Genomic DNA, 14,274 nt, shown 5'->3' with positions numbered 1-14,274 from the left:
TTGAATTATTATACACACAGCACAAGTTGTTAGCATTATTAATTTATTTATGGAAATGTGACTTCACGGGTTTAAACAGATTTCTGTTTTCTATCCCGCTCCATCAACTCCCTCATCTGGTGATTAACAAATCACCACACCACCACCCAAAATTTAGCAAAAATTTTATCTAAGATGAACATGATTCAATTTCACCTGTATTAGTATTTCTAAAGACTTATCTCATCAGTTTATCTACAATTCTCATACTGAGTTTTAATAAACCCCTCTAGTTCTATTTCTTTCTCTTGTGTAACATACAACTAAGCTTCAATAAAAGTGTTGCAAAAACTATAACTAATAAAATGTCAGTATCTTGCTTGTCATATTAACCTAAAACTTCTCCTTGTTAATTTCAAAAAGAACAATAACCTAAATTAACCAAAGCAGAATTATATTTTCATTAAGCTTGCAAAGAAAAATAAAACAAAAATTTTAAAAATTTTACCTAAATTTTCTAAACATTTCTAACACCCCCCTTTTTCAATTTTTTTTTTTTTTTATATACTCTTTAAACCTTCTAACAGTTTTTCTTCGACCTAATGTCACAAATTAATTTTTCAGCTAACAGAATTTCTTCGACCTTGTGTCATCTAACACATTTTCTTCAGCCTTATGCCAAAAACAGAAAACCTAAAATTTAACAGGTATGTACTTCAATCATTGTCACTTTTGTTTTCAATCTCTTTTTGACTCTCATCATTTACCTCCACTACAGGTATCACTTCTATTTTCTTTCCTGCCTCACTTTTCTTTACAGAATCTTTTTGACTTGATTTTTCATCAATCTGTTTCTTTGATCTGTATCTCAATTTGAATTTTAGGCCTTCATTTTCTTCTGGCCAGTTATCACTTTTTCTTAGTAATTTCTTCTTTTGCTTGGTCACTTTACATTCTGTTCTCCAAGCTCCTTTTCTGAATTTTCTCATCTGAGAATCTTCATCACTCTCATCAGTTTCAGTGTCAGAAATTTTCATTCTGGACTCAGGTACTTCTTTACTCAGCAGCTTCACTCCGTTAGGAACGTCATCTTTGTAGCTGGTACTTGGCAATTCATCTTCTTCTTCTTCAATTACCTTCAACTTCCCAGTTTCAGAATTCTTGTTCCTGCTTTCAGAGCTACTTTCCTGCTTTTCAATACTCTCCTGGTCTTGAATCACAATCTGATCACATTCTTCTTCTGCTTCTTTTTCTGGCAGATTTCCATCATTTTCTGAGTCTTCTGTCACAATTTTCAAGTCTTCTTCAATCAAGGCTTGTTTTCTTTTCGTGTTCTCCAGATATCGACCAACTTGTCGACCTTCAAGATATGGATTCTCTTCAGGCTCTTCTTCAGAATCTGAATTATCAATTTTGACACTATCCTCATCAGGATTTTCAGGTGTAGTTACACGAAAAGTATGGCCAGTGTCAATCCACCTCTTCAGTCTTTTGCACTTCACTTCATTTGTAATGACAAGACTGACTGGCCTCCTTTTCTGCCACCTTGGCACTAGAGAATTTTCTTTTAGACGAACCTTTTTCCTGATCCTTTTACCTGGTAACAGATCAAGTACTTGCTCTTTTTCTCTTGTTTGCACTTCAGTTTCATCTTCATCAAACACAGAAATCATTTCATCTGATAAATTCCTGCAGTTCTCCAAATTGATGCTATCATTGATAGGCATCATTCTTTTCTCTGGTATAAATGTCTGTCTCATGACCTTGTCCATCATAATATCACGTGGACTTAAATCTGTCTTTTTATCAGTAGTGTTTCTCAGAAACATCAAAACAAGTGGAAGAATATCTGTCCACTTTGTACCTGTAGCTAGGCACATTTTTGCATCTCTGTCTTTTATAATAACATTCTCATGCTCCTCAACATTTGAAATTTCTATTCTATCTGTACAATGGAGCAATCTGTTTTCAATATGTTTTCTGTTATCTGATAACTTTGCAACAGTAATTTCATCATTATGTCGCATCTGAAATGTTTCAACCCATTTTGTAATCAAACAGAAAATCACAAAATTGTAGCACAGTTTGTCATGTAGTGCCATCTCACAGAAATCCATTTGTAATCTGGTCAATGAACCACTCTCCTGTAATTCTGTTTCCAATCTCACAATTGTTCTCTTAATTGTGTTCACTTGCTGGCAAGTCAGACACCTCTGGTAAAGACATTCTACTATTTTATGGTACATATTGTCCATGTCAGTAATTATGCTATTTGGTAAAACTACTCTGTCATCTCTGTGTAACCAAATCTCATCCTCATCTCGCTGTCTAAAATCTACACTCAACCATGTGTTTCTCAACCATGTGTTTTCCTCCTCATGAGTTGCATCATCTTGTAAGTCTTTGACCACCTGCCATGTTTCAACTACAGATGTTAGTATTAGGGAACTCAAAGCATGTTCATCATTCTTTTTGTGTGCTGCACATATCACGACAGTAAACCTTTCTGCCAATTGAATGTTATCAATCAACCTTTTAATCAAATTAGCATATCTGAAAAGTGAACCTGCAGAAGTCAATGTTTCAATCTGTTTATCAATTGTGTCCTTTACTTTGATGTCTTCACTCAAAAGACCATCATTTTCATTCCAATATTCTGGAAGTGCATTTAATCCTTTTGGACTGTTTTCCTGTTCTTTATTTAATCCTGTATCTGTTTTCTCTGTCTGTTCATTAACAAAAATGTGTAATGGCAGTGAAGCCATGTCATTCTGCTGAACCATTACCTGTCGCTGTATTTGTAGCTGTTCATTCAGCTTATTTATTTCAATCTCCTTTTCCTTTGAGCATAATTTTGACTCGTCTGACTGTGTCAATTCAATTAGGTCAATGTCAGACTTCTCACTTACCAGAACTGAAGTCATCTCTGTTTCTTGCTGAATTTTGATCCCTACTAGTTCAATCTCAAGTACAATAGAATAAACCTTTTCAGTTAATGGGACCTTTAAAACTGCGGAACTAATTTCATCTTTTCCCAGCACAGGGACTATCTCTGTTTCCATAATTTTCATGGACTCCTTTAAATCATTTGATGAATTTACATGATCAGGAATATTAATTCCAGATGTACCAAGCATCTCATCATGCTTTTCTGTTGCATCATTTTTAAAAGAAATCTGAGCTGACATTATGTCAATCTGATCTTGGACTTTTGATGTTACATTAACCTGCTCTGGGGGTCTTCTTGGATTTCTGTTCTGATCTATATTCACAATATTAATTTTACACTGATCAATATTTTCTACTCTGACACCTTTATTATTTATTTTCGCTAATTTTGGAATCTTTAATTTACTCTCGCATTTGGCAACAACCTTTTTCATTTTCTTATACAAGGAAGACATTTTCTTTCCCTTTATATAATTCGGTAAACGTACTCTCTAAATTTGCCTTGCAGCGCTTGCTGATCAATTAATTAATTAATTTAACACTATCAGGTGTAGAATAATCTTATAATTTGGTCAATCTAATATTTCTCCTAATTTGCCTGTATCACTAATTATAATTAACCTGTAAAGAAAAATATCAATTTGCAAAAACAGTAGCAACGCAAAATATTTATTTATAACAATAATACCAACATATAATCACATGTGTTTTAAATGTACTTATTTTTCACTTACACACCTTCTGCATCATATACCTGTGGAAAAAGAAAACCTGACTTGTTTTGCCTTAATTTACATATAATGTCCTGCTGCCACCTTGAACACAGCGCATTAGAATTGATCCAGCGCAACCTTCCTAATTACACCAGTAATTACAGTAACTAGCAAAATGCTTGGAAATATTTATTTATTTAATTTTGCTGCACAATCCTGCATTCCCGCACTGTAGACAAGGAACAGGATGCACAGAACCAAAAATTTGCTTGGAAAAACACACTGATCTTAAAAGAATTTATCATCTCTTAAGCGTTTCTTTTGTAAAGAGCAAGCTACAAGCATGTACCCTAACAGACCATCACTAAACCAGTAAAATAATTGTAAGCTTTTATCCCTCCTGTAATACTGCTATTCAAAACATCTGCCTATAAAAACAATGGAATATGAAAAAGAACATTTTATTTACATGCGCTTCATTGCCAGAGCATTTGACAACACTCATTTCACTAAACCAATGCCCTGTTCCCACACTGATGGGAAACCATGAGAGGACTGTGCACTATGCTCTTAAAATGTGTCTTCCTTTTAAATCTGTGCCCAATCTTGCACATCTATTTGCAGATAAGGTCTGCACTGACAAATATAAAATATGACATGCAAACACCTTTCTCGCTCGCTTGTCATACATTAGCTGTTAAAATAATGTTTATTCATTATTATTTACTCGGCAATTGTTTTAAAACATCAGCGCGCCACAGCCAATCATAAGGCTACTTGTATTGTTTTAGTCAATCACAGCCCATCTCTGTCATGACGCGCGGCTCCCCCATGACGCTGCGCGTCACCTGCCAATGGGTGCCCGGCTCCTCTATGACGAGTCGGGACCAAGGAATGCTCACTAGAAAAGCCTCACCCAATCAGAGCAGGGCTCACGGAGCCTCGGCCAATGAGGTCACAGCCCCTGAGTGACGCTGCGCGTCAATAGCCAATAGGTGCGCGACTCCTCAATGACGCGCTGTAACAAAGCGTGTAACACCCGGGGACATTTACAATTGCTAAATTACCTACGGAGCCTCGCCCAATCAGGGCACAGTTCACGGAGCCTCGCCCAATGAAAGCAGAGCTCCGACAATGACGCGACGGCGCTCCAGCCAATGACAGCGCGGCGGCAGACACCGCAGCCGCTCTCTCTCCCCTCTCAATCCCGTGCCCGCTCTCCCAATATGCACAACCCTCGTTGACCGAATCTACAACAATTTATCAGTTGTCACACAATTTCGCCTTCGAAATGACAGTGCATCCAACAGAAAATCAAAAGCGGGGACAATTGAAAATAACACGGCAGCTCCAACCAATCAGAGAGCTGCTTTTTGATGACGCTCCGTTATTTTATCCAATTAGAGCGCGGCGGCTTCCACACACACGACCGCTGCCGCTCTAACTCACCCCGCGCCTCAAACAGTCTCTTTCCAAAACACCTTGAGACTGAAATATAATGCGCATATGGAGTGAGCTAGCTCATCTTTAGGTCTTTAATATTTACTAAACTTTGGGGCACTTGTAAAGTATTTATATTACGGGCAACCACCTTCAAACATTAAAAACGCTGTCAGCGAATCACAGCGCAGTTCTGCTATGACGCGCCGGCATTTCAACGAATCAGGGCACAGCTTTGCCGAGACGCTTAACCAATCAGATCGCGGCGGTTCTCACACACCCACAGCCGCTGCGGATCCAGCTCTCTTTCAGCGCTTCCACTCCTTAGATTGCCTTTCCCTTACCAGGTGTGTTTACAATAATATTCACTAGGCGTTTATAAAACGAAGGAAATAACTAGATCGGGCACACCTTTAAAATAAGAATAATTCATTTAGCTATGATACTGGCATTATTTATTTGCATAATTGCTTTCAAATTAGAATTTTTTAAAAAACGGGGACACTTTAATTTACAAACAATTTGGATAATTGTGGTGGTACACATCAACTAGATACACAACCACCTAAATCAATATAATGCTCACTGCTTTGTTGTGAGGCTTTTGGCTTTCAACCAATCGGAGCCTAGCTTTACTATGACGCTCCGGACGCCTTACCCAATCAGAGCGCGGCAACTCTGACGCATGCAGCTGCTGCAGCTTCAGTCTCTCCCCACACGCTCTCACTCCTAAAACAGCCCCTCCCTTACAATTTTCGATCGGGGCAGTTTTCTAATCGTTTAAACTAGGGAGAACAATTTATTACTATATTTAAAGCGAGGAATGTTTATAAAATTAATACTGATCACCTTTTACTTACTTAAAATTGTTTAACAACGTGGAATACCTTAATTATAACCTAATTAACACAGAACGTTCCAAAATGCTCCTGAATGTTTTAAAATAGCACAGTTCACCTTTTTATACTTTTCAACTATGCTGAACACTTTTGAATTAAATTTTATTAGCGTGCAGAGCTTTTAAATGTATTTAAACACTGCACAACATCATAAAAAGTCTTAGAATGGTACAGACTTTATCCTGAACTTTCCTAAGTACCTTAGAATTACTTTTGGTACATTTTAGTGAATACATAAAACGAAACTCATCTGTCTGCTTCTCTAATTAGGATAGTTTACATACATTCAAGTATCCACACTTCGGAATAGTCGGCGCTATTCTCACTAAGGATAATTTTCATTTGCCAGTAGAGCAACTCTTACCCTACCCTTCTAACACGTAAAAATATGAACCAGTTTTCCTCTGAACGCACCGCGAAGTGACTGTTCTAAGAGTTCCACTTGAACATACCTTACAAAACAATCACGCACTTTCACACTGAAAATTCCCTAACTTCAGTCACACATGAAATCCGTACAGGACTCTCACCTGTTTATAGAAATCATGCACCGTTAGCAAAATAACACCGTTATCCGTACAGGGCTCTCACCTGTTTATAGATATAAACATGTACCCGTACAGGACTCTAACCTGTTTATAGATAATCATGCACCGACATTACCCTGCCCTTCACTCAAGCTCGAATATAACTAATACTCTTATCACAGTGAGTTTTATGGAAGGCGCTTTGTCCCTATTCTCATGCTGCTCTAATTTCTTAGAAAACCCTCACTATTACAAGATTCACACCTAGCCCTAAAACTGTGTTGCACGGCGACAACACTGTATTGCACGGCGACAATACCTCTGGTACACGGCGATACCAACAGTGATACTCGGCGATATCACAGAAACAGATCAGATATTCTGCATGACTACCTTCTCATCACACAGTTTTTGTACCGGTACACACATAGCACAAAATAAACAAACTCAACATGTGTTAAAACTTAATCCTTGATTTTACCAACATATAAGTATCATGCATGTAACATGTATGTCAAAAACAACATATATAAACCGTCCGATGGCTACCATGAATTGATCCAGCGCTCTCACCAAAATATTGCACAAATGACACTATCTACTACCAACAAACTTACAATACAACACTAGGCCCATATCAACATTAGAGCGACTGAATCATGAGGCGATAAGATCTAAATATAGTTGTTTAAACTATCTACAATAATCAAGACCAGCTTGTCATTTTAGAAGGTTTATTTTAAACACATCTAGAAAAACTTAGGTTTTGGTATTTTATTAAACAAGCATTAGAAAATGTCATAAAGAAAGATTTATTCAGTATTAATAAAAAGAGCATAAATCAAGAATTAATATTCATTAGCAGGAATAAGTAAAATTAAGCATTTCCAAAATCCTAACTATCTCTCTGTCTCTACCCTCATCACCTAGTAATAAAGTAATTAATAAAAACTCTTGTCCTCACGCGTAAAGTCCATCAGCATAACATCGTCCTCCAGATTTCTCGAGCGTAAGCCAACTATCTGTTCTCTGAACCCATTCTTATACCCTAAATTAAGCTGAGCTAACTATTTTTCACATTCCAGTAGACGAATTCTAGTTCTCCATTGGCTGAGCCACCTCGTACCACAGTAAACTGTGACACCTCCTTCTTACATGCCCGGGCAAATTCACTAGTTCATTGTTCATTTAGAAGTCTTGGCAGTTCTTCCTTAGGCTGCTACATTTTGTAGCGAAAGCTTCCTTTTAACCTTGAGCCAGTCAGCTCTGAACTCCCGTGGCACGTTAGCAAACGTTAGCAAATTTCTCCAAAAAGTCATCTTTTTATCAGTTCATTCCAAAACCTTTCAAAATAAAAGCTCAGAGGCCTTTTCCATCCTTCTCGGAATTATTTTCACTTGAGCCATTTTCATCAATAGGCTTCTTTTCAAAGAGCGTCAATTTTCTGCGCCACCTCTCCTGCGCCACTTTTAAAAGTGTACTATTTTCCTGCAGCCATCTCTAAGCTTCATTTGTAAAACTATTATATAAACAAACACAAAGAATAATTAATGAAAGAAATACAGTTTGTTCTGTTGCCTCCCATCATTGCTAATAATTAACCCATTAGTCTAAATTACCTAGCAGTAAAGCACAAATAAAGCAGCATTTTATATCTACCAGTCTTCATGAATCCATAAAACCTTATGTGCACCTAGAATAGTAGAAATGACATCACATATACAAGGGAAGGAAAATAAGCACATGCCTTTATTTTAAAAACAGCTGCTATTAGTTATGACATGACAATAGACAAGATTAATGTATTATTTTCCACATACATGAGAATGCAACATAATGCACATTTATGAGCACACATGTTAGTTTCCCGCGTGTTCTGTGAAAATGCAACTTTAAACTAGGTTGAATTATTATACACACAGCACAAGTTGTTAGCATTATTAATTTATTTATGGAAATGTGACTTCACGGGTTTAAACAGATTTCTGTTTTCTATCCCGCTCCATCACTGACACGGAATATGCAAATCCACCCTCCAACAACGTGAAAGGAAGCAGCCACAGACAGGGAGAATTCAGATGAGGCTTTTTATTGGAGCTAGGCAGCATAGGCGTAATGCATTTCGGTTTATTTTCCTTCTTCAGACCCCTTTATGCTGCCGCGTTTCATGTTGGTGTGACCCAGTTCAAATGTCCGTTATTAAAGTCCTACACGCCCCCAAACCATGTGATCATCCGCCTTGTAGTAGCACTTGCGACACTACAACTCCCAGAAGGCTGTACTCCGGATTGGCGTGATGTTGGGAACCAAAGTCAAATCTTTTCGTTCTTCAGCGTTTGTAGGGCTGGGCACACTTAGTGAAAGAGGCATTATGATGATGTTCTGGCCCCTTGAATCTCTGCCCAAACGTCCCAACCCGCAGCGCGTCTTCCAGCTGGGGCAAGGATCGGTGAGATTGCACCGACTCACCCGTGCAGTCACGGTCTGCTTGCAAGCAGTGTCCTTCGCCTTCCGACGCTATGTTGGTGGACTGCCTCAAAGCCCATACCTGGGCATGTTCCATCCGCTTTTGCAGTCACCAGTGTAAAAGGCAGTCTCTTGAAAGAACGGGGCTGCTTGACGTGTCCTCTGGCTGACACGGAATATGCAAATCCACCCTCCAACAACGTGAAAGGAAGCAGCCACAGACAGGGAGAATTCAGATGAGGCTTTTTATTGGAGCTAGGCAGCATAGGCGTAATGCATTTCGGTTTATTTTCCTTCTTCAGACCCCTTTATGCTGCCGCGTTTCATGTTGGTGTGACCCAGTTCAAATGTCCGTTATTAAAGTCCTACACGCCCCCAAACCATGTGATCATCCGCCTTGTAGTAGCACTTGCGACACTACAACTCCCAGAAGGCTGTACTCCGGATTGGCGTGATGTTGGGAACCAAAGTCAAATCTTTTCGTTCTTCAGCGTTTGTAGGGCTGGGCACACTTAGTGAAAGAGGCATTATGATGTCCTGGCCCCTTGAATCTCTGCCCAAACGTCCCAACCCGCAGCGCGTCTTCCAGCTGGGGCAAGGATCGGTGAGATTGCACCGACTCACCCATGCAGTCACGGTCTGCTTGCAAGCAGTGTCCTTCGCCTTCCGACGCTATGTTGGTGGACTGCCTCAAAGCCCATACCTGGGCATGTTCCATCCGCTTTCGCAGTCACCAGTGTAAAAGGCAGTCTCTTGAAAGAACGGGGCTGCTTGACGTGTCCTCTGGCTGACACGGAATATGCAAATCCACCCTCCAACAACGTGAAAGGAAGCAGCCACAGACAGGGAGAATTCAGATGAGGCTTTTAATTGGAGCTAGGCAGCATAGGCGTAATGCATTTCGGTTTATTTTCCTTCTTCAGACCCCTTTATGCTGCCGCGTTTCATGTTGGTGTGACCCAGTTCAAATGTCCGTTATTAAAGTCCTACACGCCCCCAAACCATGTGATCATCCGCCTTGTAGTAGCACTTGCGACACTACAACTCCCAGAAGGCTGTACTCCGGATTGGCGTGATGTTGGGAACCAAAGTCAAATCTTTTCGTTCTTCAGCGTTTGTAGGGCTGGGCACACTTAGTGAAAGAGGCATTATGATGTCCTGGCCCCTTGAATCTCTGCCCAAACGTCCCAACCCGCAGCGCGTCTTCCAGCTGGGGCAAGGATCGGTGAGATTGCACCGACTCACCCGTGCAGTCACGGTCTGCTTGCAAGCAGTGTCCCTGGCCTATATATATCCCTTATCAACATCTCCTCCGTTCTGGATTCGATATGACAGGACACAGCGGGGCTTTGATTTCAAATTTAATATCAGGCTAGCATGACCGGTTTCTGCGTGTTGCCTTTGTCAAATGCTTCAAGTCCCACTATCATGTTTCTCACTTTTTAAATCATCGTTATTGGCTCCTCCTTACCCAGTGGTGGTTGGCTCATCCGCACCTCGTGCTTCCTCTTGCGAATAGCAGGGGACTACCAGTCCCATAATGCTGCAGAGCGATGCCTCGGTGCAGTGAAGTAGAGAAACATGATGTGAATTAAAAATTTTCATGCCCCTTGCTTTCATCCATCCACCTCTGTGATTTCAGCAGTTCTTAGAGGCGCAGTTCAAGTGACGGCGTCTCTAGTCGTAATTAAGGCTCGTTGTTGCAGTCAGTTCGGTGACTCTTCAGAGGTTAACGATGGAGGGCCAGAAAAATACTCCGCTGCCACGGCTACATTCAGAACAAGTTCCCATGTTTCCTGGCCACAAATTAGAAAGGGTCCTGCATGCACGCCATAGGGAACGCGGTAACATCCCTTCACAACATCTCCTCCGTTCTGGATTCGATATGACAGGACACAGCGGGGCTTTGATTTCAAATTTAATATCAGGCTAGCACGACCGGTTTCGGCGTGTTGCCGTTGTCAAATGCTTCAAGTCCCACTATCATGTTTCTCACTTTTTAAATCGTCGTTATTGGCTCCTCCTTACCCAGTGGTGGTTGGCTCATCCGCACCTCGTGCTTCCTCTTTTGAATAGCAGGGGACTACCAGTCCCATAATGCCGCAGAGCGATGCCTCGGTGCAGTGAAGTAGAGAAACATGATGTGAATTAAAAATATTCGCGCCCCTTGCTTTCATCCATCCACCTCCTGTGATTTCAGCAGTTCTTAGAGGCGCAGTTCAAGTGACGGCGTCTCTGGCCGTAATTAAGGCTCGTTGTTGCAGTCAGTTTGGTGACTCTTCAGAGGTTAACGATGAAGGGCCAGGAAAATACTCCGCTGCCATGGCTACATTCAGAACAAGTTCCCATATTTCCTGGCCACAAATTAGAAAGGGTCCTGCATGCGCGCCATAGGGAACGCGGTAACATCCCTTCACAATATCTCCTCCGTTCTGGATTCGATATGACAGGACACAGCGGGGCTTTGATTTCAAATTTAATATCAGGCTAGCATGACCGGTTTTGGCGTGTTGCCTTTGTCAAATGCTTCAAGTCCCACTATCATGTTTCTCACTTTTTAAATCGTCGTTATAGGCTCCTCCTTACTCAGTGGTGGTTATATATATATATGATTGGGGTCCCCTCTTGTTTGTTCATCAGTAAGAGCGGAAGAGCGAGGATTCTTCATATATATATATATATATATAGGCTCCTCCTTACCCAGTGGTGGTTATATATATATATGATTGGGGTCCCCTCTTGTTTGTTCATCAGTAAGAGCGGAAGAGCGAGGATTCTTCATATATATATATATATATATATATATATATATATATATATATATATATATATATATATATATATATATTACCTACTGGCGGTCGCCAGTAGGTATATATAGTTAGGATTTTTTCTCTATGGGTTTTTTGAAAATTCTATGTCTAATAACTTTGGCGTTTGTGGACGGAATTGGCTGAAATTTTCAGGAAAATGGCACATTTTGTTTCTGAGCAGCCCTTGAAAATTTGGGGGGGGTTCGTCCAGTGGGGGCCGAGAAAAAAGGGGGGTCCCAAAACGTGTTTTTAACATTGAGTTTTCCATAGGGCGGTTGGCCTCACTTTTAGCCCGAACGGCTGAATGGATTTGCACGAAACTTGGCAAAATTGTAGGGACTGGTAGCCCGATGTGCCTTTTGTAGGTCTCAATATATGTGCTCCAGTGGATTTTGAGAAATTAACGTTTAAAAAAAGATATATATCTGTAACAGCGAACCGGGCAGCGCTCTGGTTCGCGGACTTTTCGCGCAACGGAGCTTTGTGAAGCGAAGCTGATTGGTTCTCCGGCGTCTGTCAACATTCCAAACAGTCCGTAGCGGCCGCCATCTTGTCTCTCGGTAGGATCGAGAGACAAGAGGAGGCCGAAGCGAAGGGGCAAATGACCATAAGGGGGCATAGTACATTGTCGCTCACCCCCTAGGTTTGATGTGGAGGTTTTAAAAGGGCCCCGCGGGGCAAAAAAAAATAAAAATAATAATAATCGAACAGCTGAATGGATTTGCACGAAACTTGGCAAAATTGTAGGGACTGGTAGCCCGATGTGCCTTTGCTAGATCTCAATATATGTGCTCCAGTGGATTTTGAGAAATTAACGTTCAAAAAAAGGTATATATCTGTAACAGCGCACCGCTTCGCGTACTTTTCGCGTTACGGAGCTTTGCGAAGCGAAGCTGATTGGCTCTCCGGTGTCTGTAAACATTCCAAACAGTCCGTAGCGGCCGCCATCTTGTCTCTCGGTAGGATCGAACAGCTGAATGGATTTGCACGAAACTTGGCAAAATTGTAGGGACTGGTAGCCCGATGTGCCTTTGCTAGGTCTCAATATATGTGCTTCAGTGCATTTTGAGAAATTAACGTTCAGAAACAAGATATATATCTGTAACAGCGCTCCGCTTCGCGGAGATAAAATTATATGTGTATTACCTAGCTGTTGCTAACACCAGTTAGCGACGGCTAGTAGAAGATAGCGACCATCTTGGGCCCCACTTTGCATGTGAGTGATATTTATCACTAATGACATGCAAAGTGGGCATGCCAAGATGTTAGCGACTGGAAACAGTCGCTAACATCGCTATCTCCTATTATCAACTTTTGGAAATATTCGAGATAAGGGCGAATATCTCTAAAAGCTACCACCTGCCCTGAGCAGTTCTTAGCCATGTTATCCAATGGGAGGTGGATAACATGGCTAAGAGCATTAGCTCGGTAATGCATGAATATCGCTGAGTTTTCAGCGATATTAATGCATTGCGGTCGTTTTTTATCGTATTTCCGATAAACCTTGATAATAGCAAGGTTTATCTGCGATAATTTCTGACGGTAAAAAAATCGTTGCTAAGCATCGTTAGGGATAAATATCGCTTAACTTTGGTAATATGCCCCAACGTCTGTTAACGTTCGATTCGAAGGAAATCAGGAAGTGTTGAAAAACATTGTCTGCGCCATCTTGTCTTTTTTCAAATGCCACACTTTTGTCGTGCACGGCAGCCATTTTAGATGCCTTGACCAGACCCACTCTGTGCACGCTGTCGATCCTTAGCATGGCTCCCCACCCTCGCAAACATCTCCCCCAGGCAGTGGTCACCCCCGCTCTCTGTCTTATGCATGGGTAATAAACCTCCCCCATCTGCGCTGCTGTTCCCTGAGAATCACACCCTGTGCCCGCCCGACACCTCCCTTTCGCCCTATTCACTACCGCACCCTCTGACACTCCTTTTCCTCTGTGTCCGATTGTCCAGGCTGGTCCTAGGGTATCAGCTAGCCCTGCAGATGTAGTTTATGGCCACAGCTGTAAAGAATCACCCCTCTTCAAAGGAGTTATAGTAGATCAAGGCCCACACTCGATGAGATTCGTCACAGCAGAAGCGTTGCTATTATCTGAAAACCATCCTGTATTGTGATTGGGGAGGGGACCGAGCCTGAAGCGGAAGATTCCAGGGATGACTGTTTGTACATCAAAGTTTTTACAATTATGTGTCACATTAAAAATATATAGCACTCCGACAAAGTAGTAAGATTATAAAACTTTAATAATTTATAAATATATACAAGAAAACAAAAATAGTAATAACATATAAACATTTTTAGGGAAAAACAACGAAGTAGCGGTCGGCTGTGCGAATAGTCCCAACGCAGCACAACGTCCAGATTTCCGGCGTGGGGTGTCGCGGGGGGTGGGTCTTCAGTAGCAAACTGTTGTGCGAATAGTTCCAAGGCAGCAGAACGCGTTGAAATCTAGATGACACGAAAGTGATGTCTAGTAAGT

This window comes from Lissotriton helveticus, chromosome 7 (genome assembly GCF_964261635.1).
Source record: "Lissotriton helveticus chromosome 7, aLisHel1.1, whole genome shotgun sequence".
Taxonomy (NCBI): domain Eukaryota; kingdom Metazoa; phylum Chordata; class Amphibia; order Caudata; family Salamandridae; genus Lissotriton; species Lissotriton helveticus.
The sequence above is the reverse complement of the archived record's forward strand: the minus strand, read 5'-3'. Positions refer to the sequence as shown.